The sequence below is a fragment of the Macrotis lagotis genome, chromosome 4 (assembly GCF_037893015.1).
Source record: "Macrotis lagotis isolate mMagLag1 chromosome 4, bilby.v1.9.chrom.fasta, whole genome shotgun sequence".
NCBI classification, from domain to species: Eukaryota; Metazoa; Chordata; class Mammalia; order Peramelemorphia; family Peramelidae; genus Macrotis; species Macrotis lagotis.
Window position 1 is genome coordinate 205,178,957 of NC_133661.1, and position 14,195 is coordinate 205,193,151.

A 14,195-nucleotide genomic window follows, 5' to 3' on the forward strand; every position below is an offset into this window, starting at 1 on the left:
TTAGAAAAGTATAGTCTGCATATACAGTTCTAGCAATCATCTACATAGAGATGACAGTTGAACTCATGAGAACTGATAAGATCACCAAGCAAAATAGTATAGTATAAAAAGAGAGGCCAGAGCCTTGGGATAAAGAGCCTTGGGTCAGTGAACAGTACATGAAAAAAAAACAAGCAGTGGGATTTAAGGTGCAGTCATCCAGAAAGAAGGAAAATTACAAGAGAACCCACATTAAAACACACATATCATACAAAGGGAGAGAGTATCCAGGAGAAGGTGGTTGATAGTGTCAAAGAATACAGAAAAGTCAAGAAAAATGATGAGAAATGGTCATTAGACTTGGCAACTAAGAGATCACTGGTAAATTTTGGAAAATGATGAAAGAGATATTCAAAATAGAAGTGTGAGAAATGATGACTCCAAAATGCTATGTAAACTTGAAGAATTGATGGAAATTTTTGGGATTAGTTAGCATGCTCTTTTAGACAATGCAGAACTACTCTAATTTTTCAAGGTTCTCTCTCAAAACTTTGTGGGTAGATCACATAACCCAAGAATAAGACAAATCCACATTCCTCAGGTTTAGCAAAGAATTGGTAGTACTGGAAACATGCCAGGACCATCTGGATGAGGGTACTGTGTTGTCCTGAGTCAGGAATATATAAGGATATCATCCAATCATATAATAGTGATGCTTCTGTCCAACAAGTCTTGGAATATCATGCTCATGAAACACTGGAAAGCAGCCAGAACATTACAGAGTCCAAAATGTATAATGGTGTAATTAAGAGCTATATCTGGTTTAAAATGCTATCTTCTGCTTATTTCCCTACTGAACAAGGGCCAAGTTGTATGCCTCACAGATACCTGGCTTCATATAAAAAGCAAACAAACTGAGTAGATCTGGCAAATTCATAATCAATAAAAGTTTAGACTGATGAAATAATCACACAGCTAAGGTTGGGGATGGCAATGACTTTGCTTCAAATATGTAAAAGATATGAGGAAGAAAAACAAAAGTCACTGGGGAATTTTACTTTATTTATAAGAAGCTTTTTTGAAACAAACAAAAGAAAATGGAAACTCAGAAGGAAACAGACAAACAGCATAGCTTTGAAAGTAATATAAGTAGGGAAGGCAGAGCCAAAATGGTAGCATGAAGGCAGGAATTCCCAGAAACTCTTCCCAGAAGACCCCCAAATGCCATAAAATTATGACTCTAACCAAATTCAAGAGGATCAGTACCCACAGAACGATTGAGTGAAATAATCTTGGTAGATCCACAGGAAAGGTCTATTCCACTGGGACCAGGGTTGGAAAGAGTCACAGTGCAGCTCAGGGAGCAAACCACCTACAGACTTCCAGGAACAGCCTTGGGGTACAGGGATTACTTGGAGGGTTGGTGAGAGAACTCTACCACCCAGGCCAGAGCCGTACTCAAGGCAATCCCAACAGTCACCCAGAAACTGTTTCCAGAGCACTCAGCCCACAGATGGTAAGGGGCTGGTGAAAGACTGCAGAAGTCTCTCTGTTATCCCTGGAGCAGGACTCTGCTGCTTTGCCTATATTCAGATCCCCAGTCTGGGCCCCCATACTACCATAGAGAAGAAGAGACCTTCCTCATAGCTCCAAGTCAGAGAGGAGTGCTTGTGGTCATTTACAACCTAGAGCACAGGCCAGGAGAGTACCAGAGCCTTTCATAAGATAATGGAGGAATTAAGATCCCTGGGGAGGGGTGTTCCCAAAAACCCACGAAAGCTTTGGAAGCCTGATAAAATCAGGTCATAGGCTGGAGAAATGAGCAAACAACAGGGGAAAAAAAGAATCTGACCCCTAGAAAATTACTTTGGACCCATGGAGGATCAAAATATATACTCAGAAGATGATGAAGTCAAAGCTTCTGTATCCAAAGCCTCCAAGAAAAATAGGAATTGGTCTCAGGCTATGTGGAAGAGCTCAAAAAGACTTTGAAAATCAAATAAGGAGGGGTGGCTAGGTGGTGCAGTGTATAGAGCACTGACCCTGGAGTCAGGAGTACCTGAGTTCAAATCTGGCCTCAGACACTTAATAATTACCTAGCTGTGTGGCCTTGGGCAAGCCACTTAACCCCATTGCCTTGCAAAAACTAAAAAAAATCAAGTAAGGGAAGTAGAAGAAAAATTGGGGAGAGAAATGAAAGTGATGCAGGAAAATCAGGAAAACCAAGTCAGCATCTTGGTGAAGGAAATATAAAAATACTGAAGAAAATAACATGTTAAAAACCAGATTAGGTCAAATGGAAAAAAACAGTCCAAAAAGTTAATGAGGAGAAAAGTGCTCTAAAAAAATCAGAATTGACCAGATGGAAAAGAAGATTAAGAAAACAACTCCTTCAAATATAGAATGTAGCTAAGGAAATCTGATGACTGTGAGAAATCAAGGAACAATAAAACAAAACCAAAAGAATGGTAAACTAGAAGAAAATGTGAAACATCTCAATGAAAAAAACAAATGATCTGGAAAACAGATCCAGGGGAGATAATTTTAAAATTATCAGGCTACCTGAAAGTCATGACCATGAAAATCAGAGCCTAGACTTCATTTTTCAAAAAATAATCAAGCAAAATTGTCCCAAGATCCTACAAGCAGAGAGTAAAATAGAAATTTAGGGAATCCATCAATAACCTCCTGAAAGAGATCCCCTCCCCCCCCCCCAAAAACTCTCAGGAATATTATAACCAAATTACAGAGCTACCAAGTCAAATAGAAAAATACTACAAAAAGCCAGAAAGAAACAATTCAATTACCATAGCACTACAATCAGGATTACACAGGATTGGCAGCATCTATATTAAGGACTCATAGGGCTTGGAATATAATATTCCAGAAGGCAAAAGAGCTTGGATTTCAGCTGAGAAGAACTACCCTGCAAAGCTGAACATCGTTTTTCAGGGGAAAAGATGGACATTCAATGAAACAGGGGACTTTCAAACTTTCCTTTTAAAAAGACCAGAGCTGAATAGAAAGTTTGATCTTCAAGTACAGGACTCAGGTGAAGCATAGAGAGGGTGGATAGGAAAGACTAATCATGAGGGATTTAATGATAACAGAACTGTGTGTATTCCTTCATGGGAAGAAGATACTAATAACTCATATGAACCTTCTCATTTAGAAGAGCAGTTATAGGGGTGGCTAGGTGGCGTAGTGGATAAAGCACCAGCCTTGGAGTCAGGAGTACCTGGGTTCAAATCCGGTCTCAGACACTTAATAATTACCTAGCTGTGTGGCCTTGGGCAAGCCACTTAAGCCATTTGCCTTGCAAAAAAAAAATGAAGAGCAGTTAGAAGGAGAATATATAGACAAGGCATACGAGGGAGCTGAATATAATGGTATTGTACATTATAAAGATGGAGTCAATGGGTGAAAAGGAATGAACTGGGAGAAAGGGAAAGGAGAGGCAGAATGGGCTAAGATATTTCACATAAAAGAGGAAAAAAAAGCTTTTGTAATGAAGTGGAAGGGGGGAAGGTTAGGGGGAAATGAGTAAGCCTTCATTCTTGTCAGAAATGGCTCAAAGAATAAACAATATATACACACAATAGGGAAGAGAAATCTATCCCACCCAAGAGGAAAAAGGAGAAGAAAGGGATGAGAGAGGAGGGTAGGGGAAGTGTAGGTGAGAGAAGAGAGGGAAGATCATGGGAGAGGGTAGTCAGATACAACACATTTCTGAGGAGGGACAGGGTGATAAGAGAGATAGAACAAAATAAATGAGAGTGGGGAGGAATAGAATGGAGGAATAGCAACTGTGGGAAAAAATACTGAAGTAACTTCCCTGATGGATAAGGAATGTAACCCATCCCAGAGACAGAGCTGATGGTATCTTAACTGGACTGAAGTACACTTTTTTCTTCTCTCACTTTATTCTTCTTGAGGTTTCTCTATCTTTTGGGGGAAGGGGGGTTTATGTTTGCTTTCGCAACAAGATTATTGTAGTAATGTGGAAATAAACAATTTAAAAAGAAACAAAAGTAGTTTTTAATTCATTATGTACTTTAAAAACAAGGTATAGCATAATAAAGATTTGCGAAAAAAATTTAAAAAAAGATTTGCAATTCCACACAATATTTTACAATTTTATTTTGTATAAAGAATTATCTTATTTTTGCTGTTCATCAAATTCAGAATAAAAATAAAAGATAGTGTAAATCCCTATGTTTTGGAGACAGCTTAGATAGCAAGATGGCTGCTAAGTAGTTCTGGCTACTGTAGAGAGAAAATAGGTGAATGACAACATGATTTGGTTTTTTCCCCTTTTGTTCTGATTCATGCTTGTACATGTATAACATATCAGAGTACTTGCTATCATAGTGAGGAGGGAGAGAAGTGAGGGAGGGAGAAAACTGTAAAACTCAAAATCTTACAAAAATGATTGCTGAAAACTATATTTTAATTTTTTCCAATTACACATAAAATAAATGAGAAAATAGTAAAACACACAAACAAAAAAAATTAAAGATAGCATGATTAATAAAAAAATATGTTTTGGGGTGGCTAGGTGGTGCAGTAGATAGAGAACCGGCCCTGGAGTCAGGAGTACCTGAGTTCAAATCTGACCTCAGACACTTAATAATTACCTAGCTGTGTTGCTTTGAGCAAGCCACCTAACCCCATTAAAAATATGTTTTAACATGGGTTTTGCATGTATAATCTATTTCAGATTGCCTGCTGTTTTGAGGAGGGGAGAGAGAAGGATGAGGAGAAAAAATTGAAACTCAAAATTTTACAGAAATGAATGTTGAAAACTATCTTTATATAGAATTGGAAAAAAATAAAATATGATTTAAGATTTAAAAAAATGAAGCAAATAAATGACCAAAAAAAGCAGGTGAAAGAAAATATCCCCAAGATTATCAGGATATAGCAAGATCATCTTAGTATGAGAGCAATGTCTAAGTAGATCATCCTGTGATTCTGCCAAGCCACAATTCCTGTAAAAATCATCTCAAATAGGCTGTTTCAGTGGAAGGATAGTTCACGTTGGTAGTAAATAAGGATGCTCAAATAATGCCAGTAGGATTAGACATTTAAATGTGGTCCTTATAAGTTTTACAAGGGTCAATGACTATATCAGAAATTCATCACTGCAGGTGATTATCAAACAAGTAGCACTATTTCTGTGTTAGAGCAATTATATTATTGACACATATAACCAGTTGCAAGTGGATATGGGTTAAGGCTTAATAAAAATAACATGCTTCTGATAGCAAAAGGATCCAATTTTATTTTGTGTGTAACTTTTTTTTTGCCAAAATAAAATGCTTTATTGGGAAGCTAAGTGGGAGTTGGACTCACTCTGGCCAGTGGTAGCCGCAGTGGGGGTTGACGCGCACATAGTAGAGTCTCATGGTGTCCTCAGCCCAGGTGCTGTGGGATTGGAAGAACACTGCTTCCTTGTAGCCACACTTCTGGCACAGGTAGTCCTCAGTCCTGGGAAGGGTCGGGTCCTGTGACACATCAGTGATGACCTGGGTCAGCTCGTCCATCTCACGGGTGATCTTGTTCACAAAGATGCAGCTGTTGTCAGCTTCCTGCTGGTAGACACAATTGCGACTCGTGTAGAGAATGATGCAATATTCCTTGTCCTCCTTGGAGTAGAGCATGTTGTTACATTCCTGACTGAAGTGGATTCCTATAAACCCCAGCTCATAAGTCCCATTGGGCTCCATGGCAATCTGTGTGTAACTGCTGATGCTTTCTTTGCAAACTCCAGGAATCAAGTATAGGAGTCAAGTCCTATTTATCTGTCATATAAACGAACCTCTGTATATTATCAAAGGGGTCAAAAGAGACATGTTTTTTAAGCTCCTTCCTTATTTCTTCAAGGAAGTCTTTCTGTGCTGAAGACCAGATCGTATTTTCCTCAAAGGTTCTAGGTCTTTCTGAGTTAGGGGTCTTTCCTTTCCAAGAATTTTTCTATGGATCCACCTTTCTGCTGACCCTTCTTCATTTTGCTAAAATGTTGAGTTGGGGAGGGGCTGGTTCACAGGGGCTTGGGATCCCTAGAGGCTTTACTCACTGAGTGCAATTTCTCTGGCTGGCCAGTAGGAGGTGTTGGTTGCTTTCTCTGGAGAGTCTGTGACCTTGATTGAAGCCTTCTCCCTTTGCTTGAAGGGAGGAGTTGGAGCTATTGAATTCTTTTGCCTTCAATCAATGGTGGGCTTTACCGTGGCCTGAGGTCATTCACTCTAGATTGTCAACTGGGCTGATTCTTCTGCTCACACACCTGGGGCTGAGGCAGAAGTAGTCTGCAACTGTTTGTTCTGGGAAGAGGCCTCAGAAGCAATGGAGGCATGGACTCTGAGTTCCTCAGACCAGAGGAGCCCAGGGATGGTGTCCACAGCTCTCCTGCACCGGAACTCTCCCTCCAGCTCTGTCCACAAGCTCCAGAGGGTCAGCACCAACCCTAGTGCCTCTGCTCCTTAGTTGACTCAAGCCTCTGCCCTCTAGCCCCACTGCTAATCCAGCAGGTCCAGCTCTCAGACCCTCAGAATCCTGGCTCCAATTCAGATGCTAATCTGACTGATCCGGGGCTGATCCTCCCTCTCAGCCCAGACTCACCTGCCCAAATTTGTCCAATGCTGCTAAGGGAGACAAATCCTGAGGTAGATGTTCTTTCTCCTGGCTTTTCTTTCTGGGTTTTGTGGGTTGGATTTCTGTTAAGAGGTTTAATTCATATAATAGATGGGGAAAGATCAAGAGACTTTAGAACAGTGCCTGTCTTCTCTCTGCCATCTTGGCCAGAAGTCTTCAAGACATATGTTTAAGCTAGATAAAATATAGTAGAATCTTGCCTCTGTGAAGAAATCTGATGTTTGACTCTGCAGGGCTATACAAATTTGAATATTTTTTTTATTTATTTAAAGAAATAGGGTTAAGTGACTTGCCCAAGGCCACACAGTTGGGCAATTATTGACTGTCAGAGGATGGATTGGAACTCAGGTCCTCCGAACTCCAGGGCCAGTGTTCTTTCCACTGTACCACCTAGCTGCCCCATTATTACATATTAAAACATGGGTAGAATCATGGAGGGAGATGACTTCTACAAGTGAACTCACCTCTATGAACTGAGCACAATTTTCCCCTTAAACCCAACTGGACATTCAATAAAGAGAATATCTTTGGACTTTCTCTTTCTTAGGGATTACATACTATATGTGCAAATTCCCTGCTTGGTGTTTTAGTTCACTTTGGGAAACATATTATTTGCTTTCCATGACCGAGGGATCTACTGTATGATGACAAAAAGTCTTCTAATTGGTTTTAGAAGTAGAAGAACTGAAGATTCAGGGATTGCTAAAACAGAACCCTAAAGGTTCACAAAAAGGCCTCTGCTTATTCTTTAATTCCCTTTCCTTCCTAGTATTAAATGAGGCAAGCCCTTGAATATAGGCAATATAAGTGAGGGGCAAACAGCCCCATGACCTGGCAATGTCAGTTATGAATACATAGCCATCTCTATTTCTCTGCAGCAGGTAGACAGAGTGCCAAGCCTGATCATAAAGACCTAATCTGGCATCATATACTTACCAGCTGGGTCATCTCAACAAGTCACCTGACCAGTTTGCTTTAGTTTCCTCATTTATAAAATAAGGATAATGATAGTGCCTCCCTTCCAAAGTTATAAGAATTAAATGAGGTAATTATAAAATACTTAGCATAATGTCTGATGTACAGTAAGATCTATATAAATGTTAGCTAATGGTGTTGGGGTGGGAGAGGAAGGAGGAGGAAGAAGAAGGGGAGAAGGAGGAGGAGGAAAAGAAGGAGTTGCTCTTTCCTGGTTTTAGACAAATGAATATCCCAAGATGGCAATGTTCAGATGATTGTGATTCTGGAAGACCCAGAAATCCCATCAGCAGTCAGCCCTAAATATTGGCCAAAGGATATACATGAGCAGAAATAACTGATGGTAGCGTCTGCATTTGAAGTGAAGAGAAAATGATGAACAGATTCAGAACACTAGTCACCTAAGAAAAAAAAAATCACAGAGAACGACTGCTTTTAGCAAAGAGAAGTGTTTGTCGACTGTGCATCAAAAGAGATCCATACCCTTGAGGTCCAGTTGGACTGCACACTTTTCCTGGTGGGTTTTATATATATATATATATATATATATATATATATATATACATATATATGTATATATATATGTATATATATACATATATATATATTTTTTTTTTTACCACAAAACCATAACTATCTTGGTTGCCTATAGTTCAAGCTATTAGGCAAGCTTCCTTTTGAAAGGTGAGACTGGATTAAGTTCCTCAAAATTATATATGAGTCTCGCGGCAGCTAGGTGGTACAGTGGATAGAGCACTGGCCCTGGAGTCAGGAGTACCTGAGTTCAAATCCGGCCTTAGACACTTAATTACCTAGCTGTGTGGCCATGGGCAAGCCACTTAACCCCACTTGCCTTACAAAAACCTAAAAAAAATTATATGTCTTGAACATATTTAGGAAAAAAAATGCTGCTACTGGGTCAGGTTTTAGTGACCAGCATCAGCAGCAAGATCATCTATCTTTGATCCACAAGCACTAATATGCTTATGTTATGCTCAGACAGAATTATAACTATGACAACCCTTAAAATTCTATATCTCATATAATCATTTATCCTTCTAGCATAGTCAGGACAGTTCATTTCAGTTCAGAAAGTGAACCAAGTTGGAGGCATTACCATGCCTCTTAATTGAGCCCCCAAATCTCTTAGTAAATAACATCCTCCTCTGAGGATCTCCAAAAATTTTCTAATTCTGTCACAAATATCACAGAAGCTGATCAAGGATCTCATTAATATATAATGCAGCCTGCTGAATAAAATAATTAGGAAGGAAATCGCTTTTAGCCAGTTCAAAGAAAGCTATAGTAAGAGCTGTAGAAATCTCCATAAGAAAAACAGGAGGCTAACAGGACACGTTGAAGAAGGATGCCTGAAACTGGAAAGGGAATGGTATGTAGAAGTAGCCTAGATCCAGAATCATAATTGTCTTCTTTGAGAATCGTAGATCTCAAAGAAATTCTAAATCTCAAAGAATATCAAATCAAAGAATATCAATCAATCAATAAGCATTTTAGTGCCTACCATGTACTAAGTGACATAAACAATGAAGTAATAATAATAAGTATTATTCTCATGAAAAACCCTAATTCTATCATTTAATATCTTTGTGATTTTGATTTTATTCAATTTACCTCTCCAGTCCGCAGTTTCTTTGTAAAATGTGAGGGTTTCACTAGATCATCTCTAAAACCTTTCAAGTTCTAATCCTAGGACCCAAAATTTCAAAACTACATTTCTCTGTAATCAGTTACTAGAGTTAAGTCCACCTTACACCATTTTCTTCCCTTAGTGTGAACAGAAAAGCAGTGAACTTTTTAAAAAGGAGCAATCTATGGTGTAGAGGTGGGGGTAGTTCTAGGAGTGGCCACTGGAGGGGAGTCAAGAGCCAGGGAGAGTATGCAGCAACTAAGAGTGCAGGACAAGGAACAAGCTGTCCAGATGGATACTGAGATTGTTCACTCACACCAAGAAACTTGGTCAGATGAGGAGCTAATTCCTAGAAAGTCAAAGTTCATAAAATGACTCAGAGAGTACAGCTAAATGGTGGTTTAGGAAGGCAGCAGTTACAGTCCAAAGCTAAGAGTAATAGACTCTTCTCTACCATAACTGAGGCTGCCTAAATTAGCTCTTTATTATCACATTACAGCAGAGCAATTGTGTGCAAGGTGACAAAGAGATCAAGAAAATGGCAAGTAAGGCTCTCATTTTAATATGATATCTGGTATCAGATTTCTCAATGTCAGAATTTCTTTTTGCTCATGTGTTCTACAACATGTGATATACATTCTCATGTATGTTTCTACTCAGGATGTCTTGTGCATCCAAAGATAGGTTAAGATATCACTCTGGAGTCCAGGTACAGCATTATTCAGAATGGTGTGTTCAACATATATTACCTGATAGTCTATATCTGAGACTGCATCAGGGTATAGTCAGTAGAGACCCTGGGTATGATACCAAAAGGATAAAGAAAGAGAGACATTATCTAAATAAGCAAGATAAAGTGGATAGAGTTCAAGGAATGGAGTCAGGAAGTCCTCAGTTCAAATTTGACCTCCAACATTTACTACTGTGTTTCCCTGAGCAAGTCATTAGACCCTACTTGTCTCAGTTTCCTCATCTGCAAAAATGAGCTGGAGAAGGAAATGGTAAACCACTCTGGTATCTTTGCCAAGAAAACCCCACATGGGGTTTTGGAGAGTCAGACATGACTGAAATAAACAAAAACAAAACAAAATGTCAGTGACCTTAGTTAATTAACTTTACTTCCCTGGGCCTCAGTTTTCTCATTTGTAAAATGCAAGAGGGAAACTACATGGTCTCTGAGGTCCTTCCAGTTCTAGATCTATGCTCCTATGACCTTTTGAAGACAATGAAGAAGATTAGTATTGAGAGAAGATGTAAGATTCATAGGCAAATAAAGCAGAGATAAAAGCCAGAAATAATTGTTACTAAAGGAACTGGGGAGCAGAGTCAGGGATAACAGGATCTGAGGTCAGATTCTAAAATCAAGGTCAACAAAACTGGTGCATCAAAATCAGATCACAGGAAATAAAAAGTGCTAGCAATCACAGTAAATTGCTTTAAACAATTTTAAAACAACTTCACTTATTATTTTTTATTTTTTTAGGTTTTCTTTTGGCAAGGTAATGGTGTTAACTGGCTTGCCCAAGGCCACAGAGCTAGGTAATTTTTAAGTGTTTGAGGCCAAATTTGAACTCAGGTACTCCTAACTCCAGGGCCAGTACTCTATCCACTGTGCCACCTAGCTGCCCCAACTTCACTTATTTTTGATGAAGCAATGAGAACTTTCTGCCTAGAAAGAGTATCTTCATAGTATCATGGAAGAATTACTTTTTGATGTTTGCATATTAGGCTCCTTTTGATAAATTCCAGTTGCCATGTTAATTTTTTTTAATGGATTGATAGTAATGTCCTTTATTTAACCTTGTCATTAATCATGAATCCTTCATCTTCTGTATTTATGACTACCCAGTCCCTCTGATTTTGTATTTTTATGAGGGAAAGGAAGAGAGAAAAGTCTACCCCTAGTTATTCTATCATATGTTTGTTCTTAAAACTTAATGTGATCGACTTCCGGCCAAGATGGCAGAGAGAAGACAGGCACAGTTCTAAAGGCTCCTGATCTCTTCCCCATATATCACATGAAACAAATCTCTTAAGAGAAATCTGACCCACAAAACCCAGAAAGAAAAGCCAGAAGAAAGAACATATACCTCAGGATTTGTCTCTGGCAGTAGCATTGGCCGAATTTGGGCCAGTGAGTCTGGGCTCAGAGGGAGGATCAGCCCCAGATGGACAAGACTGACAGCTGAATTGGAGCCAGGAGTCTGAGGGCCTGAGAACCGGACCGGCTGGATTAGCGGTGGGGCTAGACAGCAGGGGCTTGAGTCAACTAGGGAGTAGAGGCACTGGTGTTGGGGCTGTCCCTCGAGGACAGGGCTGGGGGGGGAGAGTTCCGGAGCAGGAGAGCTGATGACACCATCCCTGGGCTCCTCTGGTCTGAGGAACTCAGAGTCCCATTACAGCTCAGACCTCTTCCCTGAACAAACATTTGCAAACTACTTCTGCCTCAGGCCCAGGTATATGAGCAGAAGAACCAGTCAAGCTGACTAATGACCTCAGTCCAAGGTAAAGAGCACCATTGATTGAAGGAAAAAGAATTCAATAGCTCCAACTCCTCCCTTCAAGCAAAGGGAGAAGGCCTCAATAAAGGTCACAGACATTCCAGAGAGAGCAACCAGCACCTCCTACTGGCCAGCCAGAGAAACTGCACTCAGTGAGTAAAGCCTTTAGCAATCCCAAATCCCTGTGAACCAGCCCCCCCCTCCCAACTCAAGGTCTTACCAAATGAAGAAGGGTCAGTGGAAAGGAAGATCCACAGAAAAATTCTTGGAAGGGAAAGACCCTAAGTCAGAAAGACCTGGAACCTCTGAGGAGAATACTGTCTGGTCTTCAGCATAGAAAGACTTCCTTGAAGAAATAAGGAAGGAGCTTAAAAATCAACTGGAAAATTTGGGAGAGACAATTAATACCTTGCAACAAGAAAACAAAACCTTAGAAAGTACAATTGGACAAATACAAAAGGAGAATAAATCTCTCAGATCATAAATTGGACAATTACAAAATGAGAATAATTCTCTCAGGTCCTCAACTGGGCAAATGCAAAAAGAAAATAATTCTCTCAAAACCTCAACTGGTCAAATGGAAAGCTATTTCAAAAGTAGAATTGACCAATTGGAAAAGGAGTTGCAAAAGATTAATGAAGAAAACTCCTCGCCCCCAAAATAATGGAGTCTACAAAAACTAATGACTCCATGAGACATCAAGAGTCAGTTAGACAAAAGCAAAAAATAGAAAAAATAGAAGAAAATGTAAAATACCTCATCAACAAAACCAATGACCTCGAGAATAGATCGAGGAGGGGCAACCAGAAAATTATAGGACTTCCTGAAAACACTGAAGAGAAAAAAAAGCCTGGACTTAATATTACAGGATCTAGTGATGGAAAACTGCCCTGATATCATGGAAACAAAGGGCAAAGTAGTTATTGAAAGAGTACATCGATCCCCACCAGAAAAAGATCCTAAAATGAAAACACCAAGGAATGTTGTGGCCAAATTCCAGAACTATCAAAAAAAAAAAGAAAAAATCCTGCAAGCAGCCAGAAAGGAACAATTTAAATATCAAGGAGCCACAGTAAGGATCATGCACGACCTGGCTGCATCAACATTAAGGGATTGAAGGGCCTGGAATGAGATATTTTGAAGAGCAAAGGAGCTTGGAATGCAGCCAAGAATCTACTTTCCCACAAAGCTGAACCTTCTATTCCAGGGAAAAAAGATGGACATTTAACAAAATGGAAGAATTCCAAAAATTCCTGATGAAAAGACCAGAGCTAAACAGAAAATTTGGACATCAAACAGGAGGTTCAAGAGACACATGAAAAGGTTAAAAAAAAAAAAGAAGGGGGCGGTAAAAGAAAAAAAAATGCAATCCTGTAAGTTGACAGTGGCTATATCCCAGCATGGGGAAAAAGATTCTCATAAATCTTGAGAATTGTAACTCTAACAAAGAGAATATACCTAGCCAGAAATGAAGGACATTCATGACCTATCCATGAGACTGCTATCTAAAGAGATGTAACTGGCTTTAACCCCACTTGGGAGAAAGACTCTAATAACTCTCAGAAATTTTGACTCTATTCGATAGAATATAAGTAACTAGAAGGGAAAGACACTCAGAATTTTCTATGACTTAGACAGAATGATCAAAAAAACACTACCTCCTTAAAAAGGGGGACAGGGAGGGAGGGGATTGAATGGGGTAAATCTCATTACACTAAGAGGAACAAAAAACCTATGGTAATAGTGGGGAAGATGGGAGCAGAGGAGAAACACTTGAATCTTCTCATCAGACTGGGCTTAAAGTCAAACCACACATACTCAGTTAACTTATAAAACATCTAACCTTTCAAGTATTAAAAGGGGACAAGGGGAGGGGGGATGGAGAAAGGGAAGGGGAGTGGGGGGAAAAAGGGGAAATAACAAAAGGAAGGGAAGGGAAAAGGGAAAAAGGGAAAGGGGAAAGAAAGGGGAGGGTGTGATATAGGAGGGCAAGCACACTGAAGGGGGTGGTATTCAGAAACAAAATACTCGGGAATATGAATAAGGGCGGGAAGGGGGAAAATACAAACAGAGGGAAGATAGCATGGAGGGCAATAAAGAATTAGTAATCATAACTCTGAATGTGAATGGGATGAACTCTCCCTTAAAATGTAAGCAAATAGCAGAGTGGATTAAAAACCTGAATCATACAATATGCTGCTTACAAGAAAATCATTTGAAGCAGAGAGATACATATAGAGTAAAGATAAAAAGTTGGCACAAAATATATTTTGCTTCAGCTGAAGTAAAAAAAGCAGGAGTAGCAATGCTTATCTCACACAATGCAGCAGCAAAAATAGATAGCATTAAAAGAGATAAAAAAGGAAACTTTATCCTCCTAAAAGGTACCATAGACAATAAAGTCATTTCAGTATTGAATATATATATGTATATACACA

The 14,195-nt window shown here is 39.4% G+C and overlaps 2 protein-coding genes and 1 pseudogene across 6 annotated transcripts in view; all 3 read right to left on the bottom strand.

Annotated features, from left to right (window-relative positions):
- FRMD5 (FERM domain containing 5) overlaps positions 1-14,195 on the bottom strand; it is a 415,376-nt gene that overhangs the window by 306,135 nt on the left and 95,046 nt on the right. The window lies entirely within an intron of this gene.
- Positions 1-14,195, bottom strand: part of LOC141522127 (F-actin-capping protein subunit alpha-1-like) — a 138,472-nt gene that overhangs the window by 33,840 nt on the left and 90,437 nt on the right. The window lies entirely within an intron of this gene.
- On the bottom strand, positions 4,872-6,386 carry LOC141520282 (DNA-directed RNA polymerase II subunit RPB9 pseudogene; annotated as a pseudogene).